Source organism: Dermacentor andersoni, chromosome 9 (genome assembly GCF_023375885.2).
Source record: "Dermacentor andersoni chromosome 9, qqDerAnde1_hic_scaffold, whole genome shotgun sequence".
In the NCBI taxonomy this organism is placed as follows: domain Eukaryota; kingdom Metazoa; phylum Arthropoda; class Arachnida; order Ixodida; family Ixodidae; genus Dermacentor; species Dermacentor andersoni.
The window spans coordinates 64,186,936-64,210,720 of NC_092822.1; the positions used below are offsets into that span (position 1 = coordinate 64,186,936).

General features: G+C 50.1%; 1 protein-coding gene across 3 annotated transcripts in view; it reads right to left on the minus strand.

The window, feature by feature from the left end:
• Positions 1–23,785, minus strand: part of AdamTS-A (ADAM metallopeptidase with thrombospondin type 1 motif A) — a 379,851-nt gene that overhangs the window by 97,348 nt on the left and 258,718 nt on the right. The gene's annotated exons all lie outside the window — the stretch shown is intronic.

The following is a 23,785-nucleotide window of genomic DNA, read 5'->3' on the forward strand; positions in this document are numbered from 1 at the left end:
CGGATGTCGATTACTTCCGTCATACGTTCTCCTCTCGCCTGTTCAGCTATTTATAGGGTTAGGCAAGCCAATGTTGTGTCGTGGAATAATCATTTCATTAGGCAAGCCAATGTTGTGTCGTGGAATCACTTCATTAACTTAGGCATTTTTATTCATGAATAACCGTTGCTTTTACTAAAGCGAGGATACGGTGGAATCAGTGGGCATTCAAGTGTAGTTTCAGATGTCAAAGTGCTGAATAGCACAACCTTGTCCTGGCGTTCTTATATGAAGTACTTTTTTTTTCTAGTCCCATCAACTTCTCATTACAAGAGGAACAGGGGACAGAAATTGTGTGAATAAATACACATGACCAAATTTTATGTTTACGGTGCTTGATCCGAAGTTTTTCAGCTCGCATAACTCGTTTCTTTAAACTGAGTATGTTTAGAGGCGCCAAGCAAAAGGCATCGCGAAGGCTTGTGGCAAAACGCACAGTTTATATCCTTTGATGGCTGTCATTAGTTGCCAGTCGTTTCATTTCTCGGCGTGACGCCAATACCCCGCGTGACTATGTGCCATGTTTGAATGAATGCACATAAAGCACGCATGTCTGGCCTGGCTGCTGAACCTGCTTCGCCTTCAAATTCGGAGTTCGTCGACTATTAGTTCACATTGCAGGACATACGCACGACCAAGCAGGCTTTAAATCAGACTGGCACTCCTGTTGAATATAAACAGGCCGTCCAGCATCGCCTTTAGGTGCCAATATCGTCGAGAGAGACCGTAACGAGCGCTGGCTGCAGCCTCACACTGTAGAACAACACCACCTGAACATTTTTGTGTCATACGAATGCCACGTGCTTTAGACCAGCTTAAGCCTAAGGCATTACAGCGCCTAACACCCTGACAGCCATTGTATATCTAAAAACACAGCGCCACCGTAGCGATTCAAATTATCAAAAAAAAAAGGATAGAGCGCTCGTACGCACCGTGCTTTGATCTTACAGCTATTTTACTGAAGCGTTTAGTTGCCACCATCTTGGGCTGTTAACGCCGCTGTTTTCCGTCTTAAACGACGAAGTGTGTGTTACTATACAGTCGATTCCCAAGCATGAAAATAGTTGTATAAGTGCGTTCAGCGTTTCATGACCATGTTACGGCGCTGTGCGTCTGATAAAACACAGAAATTGTTTGTGTAACAGCCCAAGATGGCGGCGCCCGCGAATCCTATATAAAATCGTCTTACCACGGGGATGCAACTCCGGCACAACAAAGCGTTATGCGTGTTTTACATGTACGCGCGAGCGCAATTGGAGGAGCTCCAAGGGTGACGATTTACGTTTGGTTCTCAACTCCCTAGAGTGACGCGGAGTGACGCCGAAAACTGGCGAGAGATGGCGCGACCTGTACACGTGCCGGATTCTGTAGTCGAGTGCATTCCGGGGTTGTTTTATCGCGATAGCGCTAAGGGCCCCGTGTCGCAGAGAAATCCTGCGTCGGACGTCGTTTCGGCAAAAAATATTTTCGAACACAAGAAATACCCAGGCGCAAGGAAGCTGCTGAACTAATTCATCAAGCGAAAATAGGCAGAAAAATCGCAAATTACGAGTTACACACAACCTACAGAGATGAGAGCATCGGACTGTAATTTGACTATACGAGAAAACATAATTGTGTTACGCGAAAAAGAAATCATTTTCCCAGCGTTTCTACCATACATAGACCGGCCGCGGCGTCCGCCACTTGAGCGCGACGGCGCGAGAGTTTCACGGAGACCACGAAGCGGTGCGCCCGGCTCCTTGCAATAGAGACTTTTAGCGTGTCCGGTATTCGGGCAAGCGCGGGCGGTTTTCCGGTTTAGCGGGGGCGTCAACGTGAGCGGCCAGATTGGTGGCGCCAGCTGGTGGCGCAAAGCTCAACCACACAAACACAGAGCTAATTACTATATTCTGCTTAGCTGCTGGCGTAAACTTTCGACAGTGGCGTAATCGTGTTCACAATTACGCCGCTGCCAAAAATTTGCACGGGTGGCGAAGCAGGATATGGTGAGTTCCTGCAGTTTTAGCCATGCGTTTGTCTGGTTGAGCTCAACAACACCAGGCGGCTTCACCGCTCACGTTTACGCCCCGACCATCCGGTAATCCGCCCAAACCGCTCCCGTTTACCGGAATAGCGTACAAGCTAAATGTCTCTAATACCACTAGCTGGCGCTCGCCTCCATAGCCTCGCGGCCCACGCAAGAGGCCGCGTTTCTACCAGAAGGCCCGCCTTCGTGAATAGCGTTCGCGGCCAGCGTTTCCCGGTAAACATTACGGTTAAATACGCTCCAGGTGCCGGGAAGCGTGAGGAGCAGTCGGGGCTCTTTGAATGCTATCGCGTTCCACTATTAAAGTGCCCTCCAATCTTCACGACGTCTGACACGCGACTTTTGTTGCGCGCTCCTCTAGTGCTCACGCATTCAGCGACAATATGCCATGACAATAATTATACCTTCGCTATAAATACAATGTCTAAAGAAAAATGATCAACGACCTGTGAAGCAGATAGTTCAGCTCGTACTCCGATGAGCCTCGCGTCAAATGCGAAGGTAACCTTGAGTTTTATCTAGTGTTTTATTTTATGACAACTTATGGTAATTTCCCAAATTACTGATTGTATTGTAGTTAGTTTCATTATATGTCAAAAATACGTTCTTGTTTATGCCATACGATTACTCCGCTGTTAATGTCTCTACGAAAAGTACCTTTTAATATTATTTGTACTAGTTTTCCTTATTCCTCATTTACTTATTTTTTGCCAGCTTCAATCTCCCCCCCCCCCCCTGCTCTTCTTCCCTCCGACTTCCCTGCTGGTCCCCCGTAGTCGGTAAAGTTAGGAGCAAGCAGGCGAGCGAGACGCCAGAAAAGTACCATGTTAATTCTAAAGAAAAAAAAACAATTGCGGATCGCATGCCCAATCATTTTATTGCCTCAAAATTTGCCGTCTTACTACAAATCACGCGTTTCCCTAACCAATATCAGCCTCTTTACATTACCATGCTTCAACACTATTTCAAAAACTTCAACCTAACCGTGTGCCATTTCTTTTGTTTTACATTCCCTCGTTACCGCCACCTTCTTGGCCAATTCTCCATAGTGGGTAAGACATAATCTGAGGAGCAAGCAGCAAGTGAGAAGAAAAGGAGAAAAGGGAGCCGCGATCACCAACACCGCAGTGCAACGATTCTGCGCACACGGCCCTTGCCAACGGCACGACTTCTGCGTCGCACAGAGGTAGGCACGCACGAAAGTCGCTCGAAGTTGCCCGCAGAATGAGCAGGCAGTGATTTATTATCCACGAGGTTCAACGCATGATTTGGAAGAAGCCCGTGTCCTCTACCACCATATCGCCATCACAATCTACAGATAGCCGTTCAGGTGCCAGCCGTAACGCTAAACGATGACGGTCAGCAAGAATTTGCGCTCTTTCTGGCATTAGTGTCAAGCAACCAATTACTACTGCTACCACTACTGGCATTAAGATACCGTACGTCGGCTGCACTGATTGCAGTAAGCTTCTGGTAAATGGTATCGTGCACCATGTCTCTATTTCATAATGACCTGTCACGCGCTGCTTTCGGCAAGCAAAGCGCGATTATGCCGGACTGGTGACGACGCCATACTCAGACTCGTGCGCCAGGTCATTGTAACGTCATACGTTGACGCTATAGTTGGCAATGGCGAAGAATTACGTTGCGTTTTTAAAGCAAGCAAAGCCCCAACATGGCAGCTCCGGCGACGTGAACAAAACCAGACCAAACACGTGAAAACGCCATACGTTGGCGTCAGGGGCACAACGTTTTGGCACGGAGTTTTAAAGCGAAAGCTTTACTGGCCGCGAACGCGCGATTTCGCCGTGGCGGTGCTCCGAGGAGGCACATGACGTCACAACGCGCGCCTCGCCGCGGACATTTCTCTCTCTCGCTCCCAAGTCACTACTGCGCATGCGCCACAAGTAGAACCAAGCCGCAGGTGTTCCGCCGCTGCGCAGCGCCGTGCCTTTCCGCTTCTGCCGTTCGGTATGACGTCACACCGCGTTCCTCGTCGTTGCGCTCGCCTCCGCTCGCTTCGCCAGCTGCGTCGCATGCCTGATAACATGTTGGAGGATTTAAAAGGAGAGCTTGCGTGCGCCGCAACCACAGTTGAGGCGGCAGTTTGGACGGCGACAATTCTAGTCAGCCGGAGGAGGCCTGGAATCGACATCGGAACGAGACGAAGAGGAAACGAATCGCCCAGGAAACAGACTAACAGCGCGTCGAACGACTGGCTAAACGCTGCAACATAGGTAGACAACCAGACTAACCTGGACTCGCAATAAAGATTAACCAAGGCTAACCATGCTACGCCTTAGCTTTCGCTACGTATATCCTAGCATAGCCGTGCTAAGCCACTGCCAATTTTTTACAACAGGAGTTGAGCCATAGTGTGCTTCGCTATTTATCCACCTGCCTTTTCTTTATGGCGCAATTGACATGTACGACTTGTGCCTTTAGTGTCCTCTTGTTTCTTGCGTATAAGGTTGTTTCTGTGAAAACACTGGGCATTGTTGCAAAAAGTGGTGAAGAAAACGCCGCTGAGTAGAAAATTTAACATTAATTTGACGGAAATCACGCAGACGTTCGAGTTGGTCAATGTATGTGAGCACCACGCTTAAATAGCCTTTAACATGTAGATCCTGAGAATACCTTCGAAAAAGTTCTCGTGCCATTCTGCTTTCATTCTGTGCGTTCCACATTACCGTGACATGCCCGTGAGGCTGCCTAACCTTTTAGCGAACAAGTAAAATATAGCTATATATATATATATATATATATATATATATATATATATATATATTCCTCACCACAGACATCATGGCAAAGCTACCAATTTAGCGCTGTACAAAATTAGAGCAATAAGACCGGAAAACAGCTCAGATGAAGATCTGCCGCGAGTTAAAGTATCAAAAAAAAAAAGGGGGGGGGGGGGGGGTAGTCGGTAAACGCTGGTTATTCTCGACAACCATTGGACGCCTCACAGAGACAGAATGACCGCGCAGGACTCGGCGTTGCAGCAGCGAACGGCTCCAAGGGCTGCGACAGGAGCATGGCCTATCGGTACCACCAAGGCTACAGGGACAACGACAGCAAGAATGCGTAAGCCACGTGCTGCTGCAAACACCGTCCGATTCATCGCTGTACCAGCTACCGACGGGCGTTCGCGAGACGACCCTATAAGCACGCCAATATTTACAGCCTGTTCAAAAAGAAACGAAACCAACTGCTAACTTTGAACAGAGTGATTACAATGCCTGGTGGTGCTTGCCCGTGCTTGCGGCAGTCTCCTAATCGAGTGTATATAATAATCCGGTTTTTTTTTAATTATTATTCCAACGACTTAAAAAGAACATTGCGCTGACAGCAGATTTGTTTTCGCTCGAATTTGACCAAAAAAATATTTTGGTAAACATCGTTCGATGAAGCACCTGGCGTTTCCGTTTTCCACAATTTTTTTTCCTAAACAAACGCACACCTCGGAGAATCGAGTTACTGCAACTACATGAACAGGTTCCCCCACCTGTTGACAGCTACAGATGTCCGGAAGAAGAAAGCAAACAACAATCCCAAGTGCTTTTGTTCAGCGCTGAACATTAAATAATGCCATTTTGTACAATATGAAAAAAGAAACTATGCACGAGGTCACCGTACGGACACCTCAGTAATATTTCAACTGTATACGGGGTGTCCCACACTAGTGCCGTGTGAAAAATAGCGCGGGACCTTTCTGTATTTCACTGACTTTCTTTCAGGCTTGGAAAAAAAAAACATTTTATATATTGGGATGCCTGTCTACACTGGGAGGGAGTGCTTTGGAATCCCAAGCATGCTGTCAAACTTGGGTAGCTCGCATGGTTAGAAATCGGGAAAACATGCATATAACCGGCGGACACATCTATGAGGCAAAAAACAGCAGGCCCTCTGGCCACGTAGAAGACATGTCTTGTATCCAAGCGTCAACGATTTTTTTTTATAATACAGGCAGGCAAGGAATCTCTCGTCTGCGACTTCCAAGAAGAAAAAAATGAGTAAGAACGCTGCGGGTAATTACAGAAATAATGAATTGTTATACATGTGTTACAGTTAAACGTTTGGACACACATTTCACACCCCCGAATCTGGTTCGCGCGAAAGAAATGTATGACGCGCGCATACGATATCCCAAACCGCTCCGTCTCTTACAGCTAAGGAATCGCTCCTACTCCAATAACTTCGTATGCATACGTCCCGTCTTGTGGCTGCAGGTACGTCTCCATGGTTACGAGACACCTATTTATCGAATAATAGTCCCTCTTCCCCCCCTCCACCCTTCCCCGCCCTCTGCGTCTGCGCGGCGTATCGATTTGGTTTGCGTTACCCCTATATACGGCAAACGATACGTTACGGTTTCCACGGGGCACAACTGCATTGCGGTCGTCCGACGATGCGTGACTAATGAATACAGAAGAAGACGAGAAGACCGCCCTGCCGGCATTGCATCTCGAGTTCCCTCTCCGCGAGTTTAGATAAATTTTAAAAGAAAACCGTGCACGCCATGTTGCTCGTCGGGAAGAAGTGCATAAATGTGAACACCGAGGCTCCACGAAACCGCGCCGCCACCGACTTTCGCCCTGTAACAAAACGATCGGAGCATAAATGGAAACAGCTAGGGAAGGAAAATGCGATGACAAACAGGCTTTCTGGGGGAGGCCTCACCAAAGATACGAAGGGATATGCTTCTCGAATGACAAAGAACGCGAACATAACCTGTGAAACTGGGGCCGCCGTTACAATTTAGTCGACGTATAAAACGAATATAGCAGTATGGTATAGTATACTGGCGGGGTTTCGCGTGCCACAATCACGATCCGATTATGAGGCACGCCGTATAGTGGGCGACTCTGGATTAATTTTTGACAGCCTGGGGTTCTTCAACGTGAAGCTCAATCTACAATTACGCCAGGATAAGTTGGAACTTATTCACGATAGCATGCAGCGCATGACAAAACGAAGACTGAAAGAGAAAGACCGCACAAAGCTGGTCCCGCCTTTCGGGCAGGACATTGTCTTTTGTTATTTTTGTATCACGATTTTCCCGTTCCGTCTTTTAGTGCGATTAGCGTTCCTTGGCTACGTCACCCACTGTCCGGTATCCGCACCGGTATCTAACCGTTTTCCTTTTCACGTCAACTTGCGTCACTCGGTGTGTGTCACTATAGGATATGTGCAGCTCTTCAGGGAACCTCTGACGCCAGCCGAGGTCACTGGATGTGTGCGACTGGCGATGCGACGCCGAGCAGGGATTCCTGGCGACTTGTCAGGAGTACCAAACAGCACCTTAAAATGGTTTCTGCCGGAATTCCTTTTTTTTCTCTCTCTCTCTTCCTGGGTCTTCGTTTGACCGTGCGCCGATATCAGTGGATAAGCGATGCCTCTTATCGTTGTGGGACAAGATAAACTATAAAGAGCCTGAAATGTATCCGCAGCGTGCACTCGTACAGCCCTCCCGTCCCGCGCATTATCCGCACATGTACTCGGCGCGCGTGTCCAGCCAGGGCATGGTGCTGTTCGGCCTGTCGCTGGCCTTCCTCACCTTCCTGGTGGTGAGCATGGCGATGTTCGCCGTGCACGTCAAGAAGGAGCTGGAAGCCGCCGCCCAGGAACAGGACGCCCTCGACGAAGCGGCCAGGGCCAATGGGACCCGCAACAACAGCTCCGCCGACGCCAGCCGCACAAGGTGGGTGGGGGAGGGGGACAACCGTGAGAAAGCCGTACATTTCATTCTTGCCAATTCGCATTCGCATCCGGCCAGAGTCGAGCAGACACGGACGGGTCGCGCTATAGCGCGAGTTTGAAAGGATTTGAGGACTCGTACGTTATAGAGTCTGTCGCGAGAGTTGCCAGAAAGAACGAGTTTCTGACCACTCCGTAAATGTACCAAAGTACGCCGAACCCGTTGTGCTCGCCCACACTAACCTCGCAGTACAGATACGCAAGCGTCCACGTGGTCCTCTGTGAACCTCTAGTTCATATATCAGGCGTGTATTTGTGTGTTCAGCTATACCGCCAGTACGTGCGACGGCAGAGCTGACACATCTTCGTGACGTGGCATTCAACAGCTTGACTGCAGTGTATTCGCTTTTATTAGCAACCCCATGGACTAACTTTCAGCAAGAAACACGGTGCGCTCACCGCATACAGACGAGCCAGCGCTACGCGTGTCCAATTCGCAATCACGTCGCCAATGCGTTCTGCGTATTTCTCGGCTGATGCTGCAAGGCTCTCTAACGCGACGTTGCGTCTTCGAGATAAACCTACACATGAGCCGGTTCTTATGTGCTCATTCCTTTGGTTCCATAACTAAGCGTTCCTTGAAACACAGCTTTCTCCGTCACATAATGTGAATTTGACAGCGATGGAGACGGCGAAATCCCTCTGCAGGAACGGTTTCGTGACCAAGGTGGTCTCGGAAACCACGCCGGCGGCAGCCAGACGAAGACACCTGCGAAGGCGGGGGCACCAATTCACCGTGGCACCAATTCAGCGCCATAAGCCTCGGGCGCGCGCCGAGGAGAAGACCGTCGACGGTGCGGACAAGCGAACGCAGAAGGCCAGCAAAGCCAACGGTATACGCAGTACAGAGTTTGATCCTACGTCCTCGCGAGGCCCCTCCGAACCTTATTTTTTTCAAGATCAACCTGCAAACGATTGCATCATATGAAGTCAGACGCACGCGGGAATGTATGGAAATGGTTTTATCACATTCGGTTCAATGGTTTTCGAGAATATCGGCACCAATTTGATCTGGACGATTGCGTGGTCGCAGACGTCGGAAAACAATCCCGAAGAGAGCTTCGAATAATGCGAGGAGTCGCAACGAAAAGCCAAGCGGCGGCGTATAAACTTCCGAACACAACGCGCGACGTTACGTCTTTGTTTCCGTGCCGAAAATCCGTTTTTTTTGTTTTTGTTTTTTTTACCACAGCAAGCAAAATGGGATGGCTATATTCTCCACGTACATCGATATGTTGTTCTTGGCAACTAACCGATGTACGAGGAAACAGAGAAATCGTCTTTACCGGCAACCACTGCCCCAAATTTGGGAAGGTTTGTTGCATTTAAAAGAAAAGGATCAAATCTAATGAGTGTAGCAAGACGGTTTTTTTTTTTTATTTATGACGCCAACTCTTCCAAGAAGCGGAACTATAAAGTTTACAAGTTCAACTCGGCACTGAAAGACGATATCACAATTCTGTAAATTGTTTTTAATAATGCATGTAAAGCTGACAAAACTAATGTGTTAGACCGCTCTGAAATACACCACTAATTCGCGAGTGGGAAATTTGCTCACGTATAAGCTGTAAATTTATAAATCAAGCTTGTCTCCTTTAGACACTGACAGATTGGCTGGAGCCGCTCGTCTCCTCCTCGCTCGCACAACTCCATCCAATCAGCAGCGGCCGAAATGGACAGTCCAGTAGGTGGACTCTTACAGAATAACCCCTCCAGCTCCGAGCGCCACGGTGTGCTCATTGCGCGGCTAGAGAGACTTGCATGAGTGGGCGAAGGCTTTTTTTCAGCCGAAAAGAATTTGTACCCTGCAAAAAACATCGCAGCTCAGCGTTTTGTGATCAAACTGATACATTGACAATTAGAACTGGTTCGCCAGTTGGATAATTAATCATAATTAACTGACTGTCAGAAAATTACAGGCAAATAACAGGCATATGCACCGTTTCATCATGAACAATATGTAGTTGGCTCCGTACGCGTAAAGTCACTTTTTTTTTTTTTTTTTACTTCGATGCGTGATAGTTCGGAGCACCCTGCATATTTGTATACTATCCACTGGCTCCGCTAATACAAGTCTTCCAGGAGCAGCGTAAATGCAGGCGCAGTTTGTTGTTTTGTTGTATTGTTTTGTCTTTAATCCCCCCTTATTTTTTTTTCTCTCGAACTAGTGCCGCAGGCAAAGCCGATCAAACATTCGCCTCCTCCAACGCATCACCGGGTAACGGCACCACCTACTACTGCTGCTCCACCGACGACGGCGGCAGCTACGACGTCAGCGGCTAGGAAGCTAGCGGCTAAGACCAAATCGGCTACGACGGCCGCGGTTAGGACAACTTCGTCAACGCGCACAGAGACCGTAGCTCCCCGGACGCGGGCGATCGAGAAAACGCTAACCAGCAAGAGGCACCCGTCGCCCGCTGCGCCGAGAACGCCAAGGGCGACGAGGAAGATCATCGCCGCAAAGGGGGTCGTCCCCGCACGGGAAAAGGCATCGTCGCGCAGGGCACCACGGTCCACGAGGAAGATCATCGCGGCCAAGGGAGTGGTACCGGGAAGGGGAACGAAGACGCCGGCAGATGGCGCCGCGGAAGCGCCGCTCGCGGTGGCAGTGGCGATGCTGCGGCCCGCGCGAGCTCTGCCTCCCGCGTCCAATGGCCCGTCCTTTCTACGGCCAGAAACGGTGGGGAGCTCGATTTCGGCAAAGGCGGGTCGGAAGGCGTCAAAAGCGACGTTGTCGCAGAGATCCCCGGCAGGAATCGTGGCGCCGTCGAACGAGTCTGCGGCTTTGTCAAAGGCGCCATTCGGAGGCGCTAACATCGGTGCGAGGGCTCAAAGGCTCATCGGCCGCGCCTCTTCCAGCGGGGCTCCACGGGTGGACGCGCGCTCGGCGTAGTGCCAAACGCGGACAGTGAGCCCCTGGCGACCAATGCAGCCGAAAGGCGCTGAAGCGCACTCGAGTGTACACGTCGCAGGGCAACTCACGTCTCAATGTTTTGCGAGTGGGCAAAACAGCACCCTTTCTTTTTCGTTTGGCCCAATTTTTTATTCGTTGACTACCACTTCTAGGTGCTGATGCTAATTACTACAATAAAGTAACAAAAGAAAGAGGCAATACCATCGGTCCGCCCGTCCGAAGCCCCTCTCAATAGACTTTGCAGCCGTTGCTTGACCTCTTCGGGTGTCAACGAATACTGCCCATTTAAAATTTAATTTCATTACAATTCTTTAATGTTCAAAATTATGGCAAGGGTTACAGTTGCGGAATGAATTCAGAATTTAAATATTCAGTTTGTTTTGTTTGCGAACAGATTGAGAACTACAGCGAGAATTCTCAGCAGCATCGTCAGATATGAGGGTCAACTAATTAATGTAATGCGTGCTCCGTAAGCAGCCTAATCAGCCACTTCAAAGATATGCCTGGTGCAAAGCATTGTGGGAAAAAAAATGAAAGAAGCGAACCAGCTACACGAAGACAACAATCTTTCACTGGAGCATACACGCAGCCTCCGAGGTCGTCTTACTGAGACAATTTCAGCCAGATATTATTCAAAGTTGCCGCACAGTCAAAACTGGAAGTGTTATCAAGATGCGCGCGACACGCTATAAATAATATTACTTTCATCAGTACTTATCATTTTGCTGCAGTATCTCGGCAGCACGACACCTCAAGGGGTTAAGACATGCACGATGCGTCTTACCTCTCGCAAGTATGATGCAGTGCACGTTTTAGCACGCGTGCGCTTGGATAAATGGACAACGTCGCACGATGGAAGTGGCGTTTACGAACCACGAGCCACATGCGTCCCTTTCATCCGGGTACTTCCTCCCACGGCGGCGCACCGATGTTTCAACGCAACGCATCGTCGTGTACAGCGAGTCCCGGCCCCTCGGTCTTGCCAGGCACTTCGGCGCGCTTTAAATCGGTGACGGATGAACGGTTCTTTCCGTCGCCGTGTCGAGATCGATCCTTTATCCCCTTCGCCTTTTTTTTTTATTTCTTTTGTTTATACGCGCGCTCAGGACCCGGCGCGAGGAAGTTGGATAGATTCTGAAGTCGACTATACGCGAATCGGCGCGCACGATCACCGGATGTTTCTTTTTTTCGGCGGGGCAGAAGCCTCAGGTAAAGAAATATTCCCGCGCCCGCGCGATCGACGCCATGCACCGCGGCGCGCCTCATACGAACCAACACACACAAAGGACGCGGAACTTGGAGGGGAAGTCAACGATGGTTATATACCGCATCGTGGCCTCTGGATGATCGCAGGTCCGTGGCCACACCGTATAGTTTTGCTACAAAAATTACCGGCTGCAACTCTAGTAATTCGACTCTAGCATTATTTTTTCACTCTAGAATTTCACTCTAGAAACTAGCAATTCAGCTACTACAGGAATGATGCGTTGGTGGCTTCAGATGTTCTTGTGCCGTTACTTCATTACCATTAGTTGTTCTAAACTTTTAAGCATTCATAGCCAATAAGTCTCTCCGCACACGCGCAATCGTTGCGAATTGTTGCATTTATAACGCAATGTACTTGCTCGAAAAAGACCAACTTGCAAAGTCACAAAGCCGTTTGAAGCCAGATGGGGCGAAGTCTAGGGAAATTCATGCACTACCCACATTTCACGCACTGGCCTGCAGGAAACCCCAGCGTTTCCACATAACGTGGCCTCAATGCGCGCTGCCCGACATCGGAGGCAACGGCTTCGAGTAAGTATCTGCCGACAGAGCTAACAGGTGGCATACAATTCGAACCAAAAAGTTGCAGCTTCTAAGCAACTTCAGTCTCTCACATTCAGGGCACGGCGATCACTGGCGTATATATAGTGCAAACGGTGCACACCTCACCGCACCGGCCCGCAAGCGGTGGACGTGCAGAAACTGCCAAACGATCGCCGGAGACTCAAAGTGCGGTTTCGTTAACCACAAACCCCCGCGTCGCAAGAAACCTCCGAAACCAGCAACCTGACAAAACGCAACCTACCCACGCTTATACGTAGCGGTGCATCAGACCGCTCCGAAAACGGCTTCGCCCACACAAACAGCTTGCGTGTGTATAGTATTCTCCCCAGCCAGAACTTAGAGGAGGCGGGGGTTACACTCCTCTGACACCCTCACGCCCTGTGCGGTTTCTTTCTTTTCTTTTTGGGGGGAGGGGAGGGCTCCCAACAGCGTCGCTCACTGGCTTTCGAAATAAAGCAAGCCGTGCGGGACGGGCGGTGTGCGCGTGTAGTCGGATTTTCGGCCGCAGATTATATTTGCTGTACGCGAGGACGGCGCGATCGGAGCGGGGGAAGGGGATTAAACTTTGACCTCGTCCGTTTCGAAGGCGCTAATCTGGAACGCGAATCGACAGTGTCCGCTGACCCGCGTACGCCGCAGAGGTCGAAGGGTGTGCGGGCAGCGTGCGGCTGCGGCGCGGGCCACGACTGCAGCGCCCTCTCCCACATGTGAGGGGCGGAGGCGCCGAAACGTCGCGAAGATTAGGAAGCGCTTTTAGGCGGGGGTTATATAGCTTGTGTCGAAGCTGCTGTGAAGAGGGCTTATATGTATACGGGGCCGTATCTCTCGCGAGATATATATCCAAAACGAGAAGGAAACGAAGCCCCCCCCCCCCCCCCCTACCACCCCCACCAATCGAAAGAACCCGCGGCGTGTCATCTGTGGCTGCCGAAATTGCTCTTACTCGTAAAAGCATTCCAACGTCGCAAGAACCGTACAGTGTCAGTCAGACTTAGCGCGAACAATGAAGAGACGACGCAGGCCGCGTAAGAAAACGCAGGTTGCAAGGAGCAGCAAACACTGAATGCTTTAACAGATTAAAGTGTGCAGCTTATAACGTCCAGAGAGAGAGAGAGAGAAAACTTTATTCTCGCTCAGTGGATTAGTGAGCAGGTGGCCTCACTCCAGGCCGCCTCTCTCAGGGTGCTTGATGACGGGTGAGATTACCGAAACTGTATACCGATCGCCAGGAAGCACGCCGCAGTGGGAGGAGACTCCGAATTAATTTCGACCACCTGGGGTTATTTAACGTGAATCGGAATCTATGTACGCGAGCGGTTTTTGGCATTCCGCTCCCTTCGAAATGCGACAGCCGCGCCCGGGACCTCGCACTCGGCATAGCAACCCCGCAGCCACCACGGTGTGTCGTTACTTTGGTGGGAAAACGCATCAAGCTGCAGCCACATTCAAACCGTGCGAACCGGAAATCTTCAGCGCTCTCCGGAGAGAAGCAAAAGGACGCATGAGGCGTGTTCGGGTTAAGCATGACGGAGGCTCGACTTCTAAGCTCGACTGTCGTCTATACGTAAGCTCGTGGGAAAGCTACAATGTTTCTCCGAGGTTGGCTTATCGCTGTTCGCGGAGTTTCCGGCACCGACCGACGGCTCGTTTCCATAATTCAAATTCGGATCTTTCCGAGAGAGGTTTCTAGAGAAAGAAGGAAGAAAGAAAAAAAGCGAGATGGCGCTTTGAATTTTCAGCGCGAGTACTCGATCATTCCAATTCTCGGACTGGCGGAAGACCGATGAGGTTGGTCTACATTTTAGAGATGCGAAGTAGCAGCCATTCTAAAGATATTAAGAAAGACTGTCTTAGTTGTAATTTCAAGAAACGCTAACAGGCTGTGTGTGGAAGGAGCCATTTCACGTTGAGCGCAAAAAAAGAATAATAATAAAGGAAAAAACTTACACTACTGCGAGAAACTTTACTATAGCTAAGCAATCCGGTCATCGCAGAGCCCCTCGCTAGAAGCAAGCAGGCGTGGGAGCTTGTCAACACCATCCGAAATTACGAACTGCTTTTGCGAGAACCACACATCCATCAATCGTATAATGTGTCTGCCACACCGACTAGACAAATCACGACCGAGGTGTGGCCTCTCAAATTTGACTTGTCGTGGCCTTTCTTAGAGCAAAGTGAATTTGCACGTTGACAAGAGCCATCCTCTTTCCCGCACGTTCCTGGCCTTTGCGGGTCTCGGCGCGTGTCCTCATTTGCCACCTGTTCGCTTCGTTCTCTCCTCTGCTAGGCCAGTCGTCAGAAACGCCATTTCTTCCAAAGATGATCCGCCGTAGCTAGTTTCGTTCATACATGTAGATATGTCTGTTCTCTTAACGGTATCCAGGTTAGCACGATGAATCCAACCAACAGCTGCAGTCGTATAGGTTGTGTTCCAGTACTCGCTGCAGGCGACAAAGTAGACAGCTAAGCGGACAGCTGCCACCTTAAGCCTCGTTCCAATTATAACGAAGCCGTCAAAGTATACAGCTACGCGAAAACAACATCAAAATAAAAAACAATGCAGGCTACTTTGCTATCAAAACAAGATGGCGGCCGAGCAGAAGGCTTAGAAACTCGGCGGGAAAGCCGTCTGCTCGCAGGAAAAGGCATCATGATTTCTTATGCACTTACTGTGTACTCTGATGTGTTTTTTTTTTAATTCCCACACGCGAACAGTTAAGATACAGAGGTAATATGTGCTTTTCTTAGCTTTTTCTTGTCGCCACAAGATGGAGTCCCGTCGCAGAGGCGTCTTCCATCCAGACAGTACCAGACGCGCTCGTTACCTCAGCTCGCAGCAGTCTCGTTAGCTGTCTACGTGGGCTGTCTCCGGTGCTGGTCAGAAGTGGAACCCACCGATAAACGATGGTGGCTTCGTAAACCGAAAGATACTTCGATGATCATAATAAGCAGCAACAGTGGGCCATGTATTTTGGTTGCACTGCAGTGCAAAGACGCGGCCCAGGGATGCTCAGTCGCCGCGGCGCCGCCTAAACCGGCTATGAGGCAGCTAGAGTACCCGTGCGTGGCTGTGGGCAGATGTTTCACATCTGAGTGTGTGTGTGTTATCCTCGTGCACATCTTGTCTCGCCCTCCCCCCGCCCCCAAACATCCGGAGTAGCATGACGCATCACTTCTACGTGTAGCGCGCGTACAGTGCGTATTGAATAATGTGTAAATACACAGCTCGCTGCACTATAAAGCATAGTCACTTGCCCCTTTTCCGGTATCTCGTTTCATCCGTGTGTGAAGCAGCAGGCTAAAGACGCACTCTCCTTCAGCCAACCTCTCTTCTCTCTCTCTTCATTAACACTACACCCTCCTCCTCCTCCTCCTCCATTAATTTAAGCATCTCTATATTCATGCTATGCCCTCCAATGCCCTAATCTTATCGGTCCATGTCTGGCGCGCACTGGACTGTTTTCTCTCCGCAACGTGCCCACAGCACTGGCTCAATGGCTGTGGCGCTGAAAAATGAGGTCGCGAGTTCGATCCCCTAGCGAATATACCGTGGCGTGCCTCGTAATCACATCATGGTTTCGGCAGGTTAAACCTCACAATTTTTCTTTACTATTGTTATTAGACGGGTGGCAATGTGGATGCGCATTAAAGAACTCAGAGTGGCCTTGTATTTATCTGGGACGCTAAAGCCGAGCCAAGCAACCGACACAAACAAGCGACACGTCCGGTGAACAAATGTTTCCGCCTCTTTCGTTCCACCGGTATATACGTGTGGAGCTACCGGCACAGATGAGAGTTCGAAACAATAGCACACAAGAAAGGCTAAGTCGTGGACGTAACGTTATGCATGTTCAACGAGGAAGGCTAAGAGGAAACGAAAATATTTCGTCAAAGGGAAACGCTATAATCTTTTTCGAAGTATTTTCCTCTTTTCAACACCTTTCTGCCCGTAAAGTATCCACGTGTATTTCTATTGCAACACTAAGCATTCCGTGACATATTTTTGGCGATGACTGACTTTCATGCAGCTTTGAATTGCTCTTACAGAACTTTTTTTGTTATTAAGTACTAGCTAATTTATCTAGATAGAGTCATTTTGCGCCTGATTATACGGCTCATAGTTTGGTATTGGTCGGTGTACTGAGTGAATTTGTGTAAACCTATCGGTATTGTTTAAATGAAGTTATTAAAACGTACTGCAAATACGATGTATGCGCTCATGTCCTGCATTTATTTTAGGCTGCCAAATTCCCGCTGCCATAATCATCAGGTTATCATAAGCATGTGTACGGACAGGAGTCCTTGTCGTTCGTCTTGCTTCCTTAGCTACTGTTTCTTTGTTGAAAGTTCATTCAAAATGAATATTTTTATTTATATATCCGCGTTTCCTACATTTCGCCTGAAGGACTCATATTTCAGGGCTATTTACACCAGCAAGAACATCCGGCCTGCATCAAGTGAGAGACCACACAGCGTCGCGAAGCGGTGCACAACTAAATAAATTCTCCACAATGAAGTAAAATACACTAAATGTTTAGGAATTAAAGATAACTTCGAGAACTGTCAAGAAAAATATACCTATATAACATTCAAACGTTTTGTTGAACATGGCGGCGCAGGACAGACGAAAAACTAAAAAATAAAAGCACGCAAATAATCTGCTAGGGTGGCAACTGCAAATGGCAGTTCAGTGCACAATAACGTAGTTTAGAATCTAGCTCTCCATGAGACCACTACGATGAAAAAAAAAAGAAAGCAGAAAAGCGCTACATCGGCGAAATGGCAGTGAGGAGCAACAATGCCCAACGTGGCAAGACGAACAAAGGCCGGACTTGGGGGAAAGATGCGGCAGGACAATATCGAGGAAGGCATCAACGCCAGGAATACCAGGAAGGCGTGGGGAGATTTGACGGGACGGGACACGATAAGGGGGGAGGCTGGAATCGACCGGTCGAAAAGACGCCGGCTCCACTTAGAGACGCGGGAAAAGACGCAGCATAAAGCGTGGAGGCCTGCAGAAGAAAAAGGTGGTGTCGGTCACGCGAGCCCCCCAGGAGAGTCATCAATCGGCTGCCAAAAAACACGATCACCCCGGTGCGAAACCACGTGACCGCCGCGCGCCACGGCAGCCGCGTACGGGGCGTCGATGTCAGGAACGCCACTCGCTTCGTGACGCGTTCAGGCTCTGGGGCAACTGGGCAGGGCAGCGGCGACAACACCATGCAGCTGCTGACCATGCCCGCGGCAAATAGGCGCAGCGTATACTACGCCTACTTCGGCCTTGTTTTTGGGGTGTGATCGTGCGTCTATCTATCCTCCTGTCCATCCCCCATCTATCCATCCATTTATTTATTACTTCTTATTGTTACACTTCCTCTGCCTGTCAGTGTATAGTAGGGTAGCAAACAGGATTTCCTGCCTTGGTTAAGCTGCCCGCCTTTCATTCGTCTCTCTCTGCCTGGTTTTATTGCGCGCCATGCAGCAATGGAAGCTAGGCCAATAAAGACACATTGTTGGGCCAACTCGATCTTTCGTACTGTCAACATGGCCCCTCGTATGCACCCCTATGGCCATATCTCGGACGTGAGTGCCTATAAGGTCGCCCGGCCGGGTGCTAAGATGGGCTGTCGTAGCACGCTCTCTCACGAAAGCCATCGTATGCGTATTGATGCGTGCCTGTTGACTTTGTGTTGCCTTCAATATAACGTCTGCTCAGATTCAATTGAATGGGATGCATTGTTTTTTTGCAAGGACAGGGATCGAAAGGTTAATCGACCAATCACCAAACCCTAATAAAAGGAAGACAATCTTGCTCTTTGTTTATTGTTTAGCCTTGAGTGGCTGTACTTATTTCGCCCTCTTCTCCACATAATCTTGAGCGTAGTTCAACGAACTGATATGCAGAAAGTTGTGTCAATACACTACATTAATGTAATCTATCATCGCCTTGCTTTTGGAAGATCGTCAAGAAATTGACATACATCTCCAGGATTACCATCCCAACAGCTTCTGCATTCATATTCTTCACATTTGTCTTCTGTATTACATATCTTAAGTTACGCTCATATACTTACTTTGATGTATGTTTTTTTTTTCTCACAAAGCCGAAGCTATCATGCGTTTACGTCGTTTGAATGTTGTTCCATTAGATTTATATATTTACCATCTTTAATTTATTCGTTACCTAACACCCGCGGTCCCCTCGATTGTCTTGCGTACTAGCTATGGGACTTAATTTCCGCCCTGAATTAATGCATATTCACGCATGATTTCTACGCGGAACATTTTCTCTCAATAGAACCAATAAAACAAATAGCAACCCACCCACACTAAGTCATTAGAAGGAAGTTACAATGAAGAGTGTGGGGATGCGCGACTCTCGCGCGTCCCCTGATGTTTTTCCCGCATAGCGCATCCCCTGATATGCTGTTTTCCCGCACGGCTCGCGTGGCCTGGCGCCCGCGGCGGTCGGAGTGGTACAAGCGCGGTGCGAGAGATGGCGCGACTGTCGCGCCGCGGCAGGGTTACTCGGGCGCCGAGAGACAAGGCGCGTCCTCTTTGGGTTCGGGAAGCGAGCGGGACGGACGTGCCGCCCGCGCGTGCGCCGACCATGCTTCTGCGAGACCGTCTCGCGTGGCCGCCTTGGACACCGTTCGCGTGACAGTACGCGCGAGCGACCAGGCGTTGGGATCCAGCATGGGGCGAACATATTCGCTCGCAATGCGGTCGCGGTAAGTCGGACTTCTAGATTTGTCGTGCGCCCATCGGCATGTTTTGTGGATAGCAACTCGGCTAGCTGGCATTGATCTATGAAAGGTGCAATAAATGCCCTTGTGGCTGTTTGCACTACTGTGTTGTCGTTCCTTTGTCCCAAGAGTACGGAGGAGAACCCCGTATCTCCCACAAGAGGTAGAACAGAAAAACAATGATCTGCCAAATGCTGGCCCTACCCATAAGCCACGTAGAATGCTCAGTTTCACAATATCCGGACCCCTGCTTCACAATTCTCGAACTACTCGTTCAGCGAGCACGTAAGCAATCGTACCTGTTACGAACAAGCGAGAACTGGGCGCACGCAGTTTCTGAGAAGATTCGCTCCGGAGCGATCTTCACACTCCAACCATGCGCACCACCGCGCGCAAACAGCCCGGCCACAGTAAATGACCTACGCAGTGCTGATAAGCTTGGCCGTAAAAGTACGACGCGGACAAACGCTGACTCAGAAGTGCAATCAGCGCGGGGCAATTCCGTTTATCGCTTCCAAAACGCTTTCTCCGCAGACAAAAGCGGAAACAACAGAAGTAAGAAGAAAGAAAGGAAAGATGCATCATTTGTAGCAAAGGGTAAGTGGGCGCAATAATAAAAAGAGCCAGTTACAGAGCACTTAACAGAGACCGGACGGAAGTTGTGTGTGCACTGAAGGGGAAGGCGATTAGCACGTGTAAGCTACTACCGCGCCCGGGACAAACACTCAGTGAGAGCGACCTCGGTTATACAGCAGTCACTTCCGCCGGCCTGAACTAACAATTTGAGGAGAAGGGGGGATGGGCGTGTTGTTATAGTTATACGGCGTTGAGGAGAAGTCGCAGGAGGCTACACAAACGGAAAAGGGACGAAGCAAGTACCTCGACCACAAATCAAACGCTCGAAGGAACGAGAGCAACCCAAACTTACAGAGGCAGTCAACTTCCGGCGCGCCGTAAAACGAAGAAGGACACGCCGCAGTTCCCCGAAAGATTTGGAGAACTGCGCGGCTAACAACGGGCCAGAATCGTCTCCTCCGAGAAAGACGGGAAATGGCGAAGCGGAGTATCGAAGAGCTAACCCTCTCCCCCCCCCCCCCATCTGCCTTTCCGCCCGTGCCTGCCCTAGACACAACAAAGCAATCTCTGCGGGGGTCGAAGCCGATAGCCTTCGAAGCACGCTCGCCACTGTCGCAATGAGCCCTCGAGAAAGAACCCCTGCAGGCTATAACCGATCCAAACAGAGTTTCAACAGCAGTTAAACAACAGACTTGCCCCCCCTCCCAACTCTCCCGGCCCAACTTTTTTTCTTTCTTTCTTTCCTTCTTTCTTTCCTTCTTTCTTTCATTCTTTTCTCTTATATTCCTCATTAGAAACAGCAGCACAGGAAAGAACGCCTGTAAGGCAAGGCCAGTACGAAAGAGCTTCTTTCTTTCTCTTCCTTTTTTTTTTTCTTTTTTCCACTAAGTTCGACGTTATTCTTGAAAAGTTCCTTTCGGTCAAGCAAGCACTGCGATGAAAAGGCAAGCCGCAGCTATACAGCCCGTGCACCCCCCTCCCCACCCCTCGCTAGCCCCAAACAACCAGGTCAAACAGCGCGCGCAACAGAATGTCAAGTAAACACTGAAGAGCAGCGGGACTCTTTGGAGAAAACGCCGTCTGCTAGGCGTCCGCGCCGAGCAGACGATTTGGCAGGCGGCGAAGGTCAGAAGAACGAAAGGGCTGCAGCAGCAGCGGCGGCGGCGGCAGCAGCAAGCGTGGCATAACCAACGCGGTCTCGTTCGTCAGCGCCCAAGCGACCCCCCGCCTCTCAAACTGCGTGCAAGGGCAGTGTCGGCCCCGTGAGGCATAAACACAGCTTCCCCTCGGAGCACCCCCCTACACACCCCTTCGCTACAGCTGCCCGCCCGCGAGAAAACGCGGGTCCCCAGTTCTTCGACGTCGGTGCTATAAACCGCTCAGGCAAGACGTCGTCTATACACACACACAAAACAAAAGTAAATAAAGAGAAAAAGGAAAAACTACGCTAGAACACTCAGGCTGAGATCCCCAGAAGAAGCTTTTTTTTTTTCTTGCTTGCTTGCTCGCCTTCTGCTAAAGCGCCCACTGCCTGTCGTCTGCTGCTTCAAACCGACCTGTCGGTTACTGTCGGTCGTGATACCGTTGCTTGACACAACTTGAAGACGACGACAAGAAAAAGAGTAAGATAATGGAGAAAGAAACGCAAGAGCTCAAGAGGTCTGCCCTAGAGAACAGCACTCAGCGTCAAAGTAGACCGCGATCGCGCTACTCACTAGACCCCTCGCTACTATACGCCCGTCGTCTGCGCAACAGCGAATATACGGGCCATTCATTCGGACTGGCGCCCCGCCGGGTCATTTGTCTCCACGTCGTTTACAATGAAGGCCGAGGCTGCGAAAAAAGAAAAAAGAAAGACAATGAACCGTCCGGAGTACACGAGGGCCGAAACAATATAGAAAAGGAAAAACTTGTTAGCGTCACGCTCGGTTGTCGCCGTCGTCTGCTCCAGTGCTGGGGCGACGCCGTCGTGTCGTCTGCGTCCGCGCGCACGTTGCCGCGCGCGGTCGTTGTCGTTTGCTGCCACGCGGATATGTCGTCTGCTTATCACCCCCGACCCCTTTCCAACCCTGTGACCACGCCCGCATAAGCCGACCGTAGAGGTCCGTGCTCAAATAAAACCGTGCATTGCCGTGGGAACTATACCGTAGCCGACAGCTAAACCGGTCACGCAAAATTCAGAAACACTGCTCATACGAAAGACCGCAATCCTTGGCTTATATCGAAGCAAATAACTACAAGCGCGAGAAATTGGGGGCGAACCAGGCTTAGATGTTAACTAAAGGTACCTAACTGGGGTACCATAGCGAAAGGACGCATCGCAGGGCAGGCAGACGCATAAGCGACCGACCATGCGAGCAGCCAGAAGCCATTGGCTTATCAGCGAGAGCGGGCTGCTTGAGGATACCGAGCACGGCACAGAAGCGCGTCGAAGTGTATAGCTGAACGACAAGGAAGGCGAGGGCGCCACTACACAAACTATAAACTCGTATACGTATCAGCCGACGCACGCTTCGACGACGCTGCACGGATTTACGCGGGACGGCGTGCACGATTAGCCAACGTCGCCCGACCCAACCCGCGCTTCCTGGAGTCATTTCTCGCGCTCATACGGGCCACGGGGCACGCGGATCTGCACCGATTATTCTCACCTTTGCAAGACCGCCGCACACCTTCGGTGCGAAACGACTGCTCTAGACACCCCCGAAAAAAAAAAATTTCCCGCATATACGGGGCCAACCCGTTAGTCAGTTACGGGTCACACACGGGAAAAAAAGGGCGCGGCCCGCTGAAACTATCAGAGCCATAATCGGATTGCTAACCCGAACCGCGAGAACTGCCGGGGTCGGCTGCGCGCGCCACGGTTAATAACACCGCGCCGCGAGCGAGCGCTAATAATTTACCGCACGCCTATGGGTTCGCCGTGGGTGTTCCCAGTAAAACATGCAGCACGGATAGCTGTGCAGAAGCGGGACGCGACATCAGGACACGTCCTTGTAGTATAACAGCCCATATATAGGTGCGAATTACGCACGCCTTTGATGATGGCCTTCCGAGCACAGCGGAGGGTCTACGCGGATGTTGCGTTCGGGAGATTATTCAAGGGTGCGCGAGCTCGCGCAAAATGGCGACGCGGCGATGCAGAGATAGACGAGCATACAGTCGAGGTGTGGCGGTTATTTTTCTCTAAAGGCTCCCGCACGCGATACCCGTTACATATTTATGAACGGCTACGTACGAAGAGGGAAGAGTCTCGCATGCTCCTGTAACCCCCGTAACGGTATTCCCCGGCCGGCTACACCTTTCTGGTGAACGATAGTACTGCACCTAACTCTGTTTCAAGGTATTTCTAGACGACATAACCGACCGCGTTATGGCTAATATTCGGTTTGATTAGTAGCGGCATGACTATATTACTTGTTTAATTAAGTATACATCGGTGGTCATGCGGGTTGAGAGTTCAGTTGCGGCGAGTTCATACGTTAGCATCGCTAGACGATGTTCGTCATATCGTTGGTTGATTACCGCACATGGACGTTTCCTAGGTGACTCTCAATGCACTTAATTTTGCACTTAACCTGACTGAGTCCTCAGGCGGGACATCGATGGCGGGTCTCCAGAGCATGTTTACATTGCGCTTAGGCTGTTAATCTATCATGCAAGGAAAGGCCACCTAGTACTCACGACTGCGAACGAGATAGCAACCGAGGTAAAGTGATTTTGCCCTGTAGGTCAGAGACCGTGATAAGGTGACCTAACCCTGACAGACTCGGTTGAACAGGAGGCTCTTGTTTAGAATATCGTTTAGCACCCAAGGTATAACGAATGCAGCACAACTGTGCCGTCAGGTGGCAACCGGGCTCAGCATATCAAGCGAAGGCCTGATGTAGT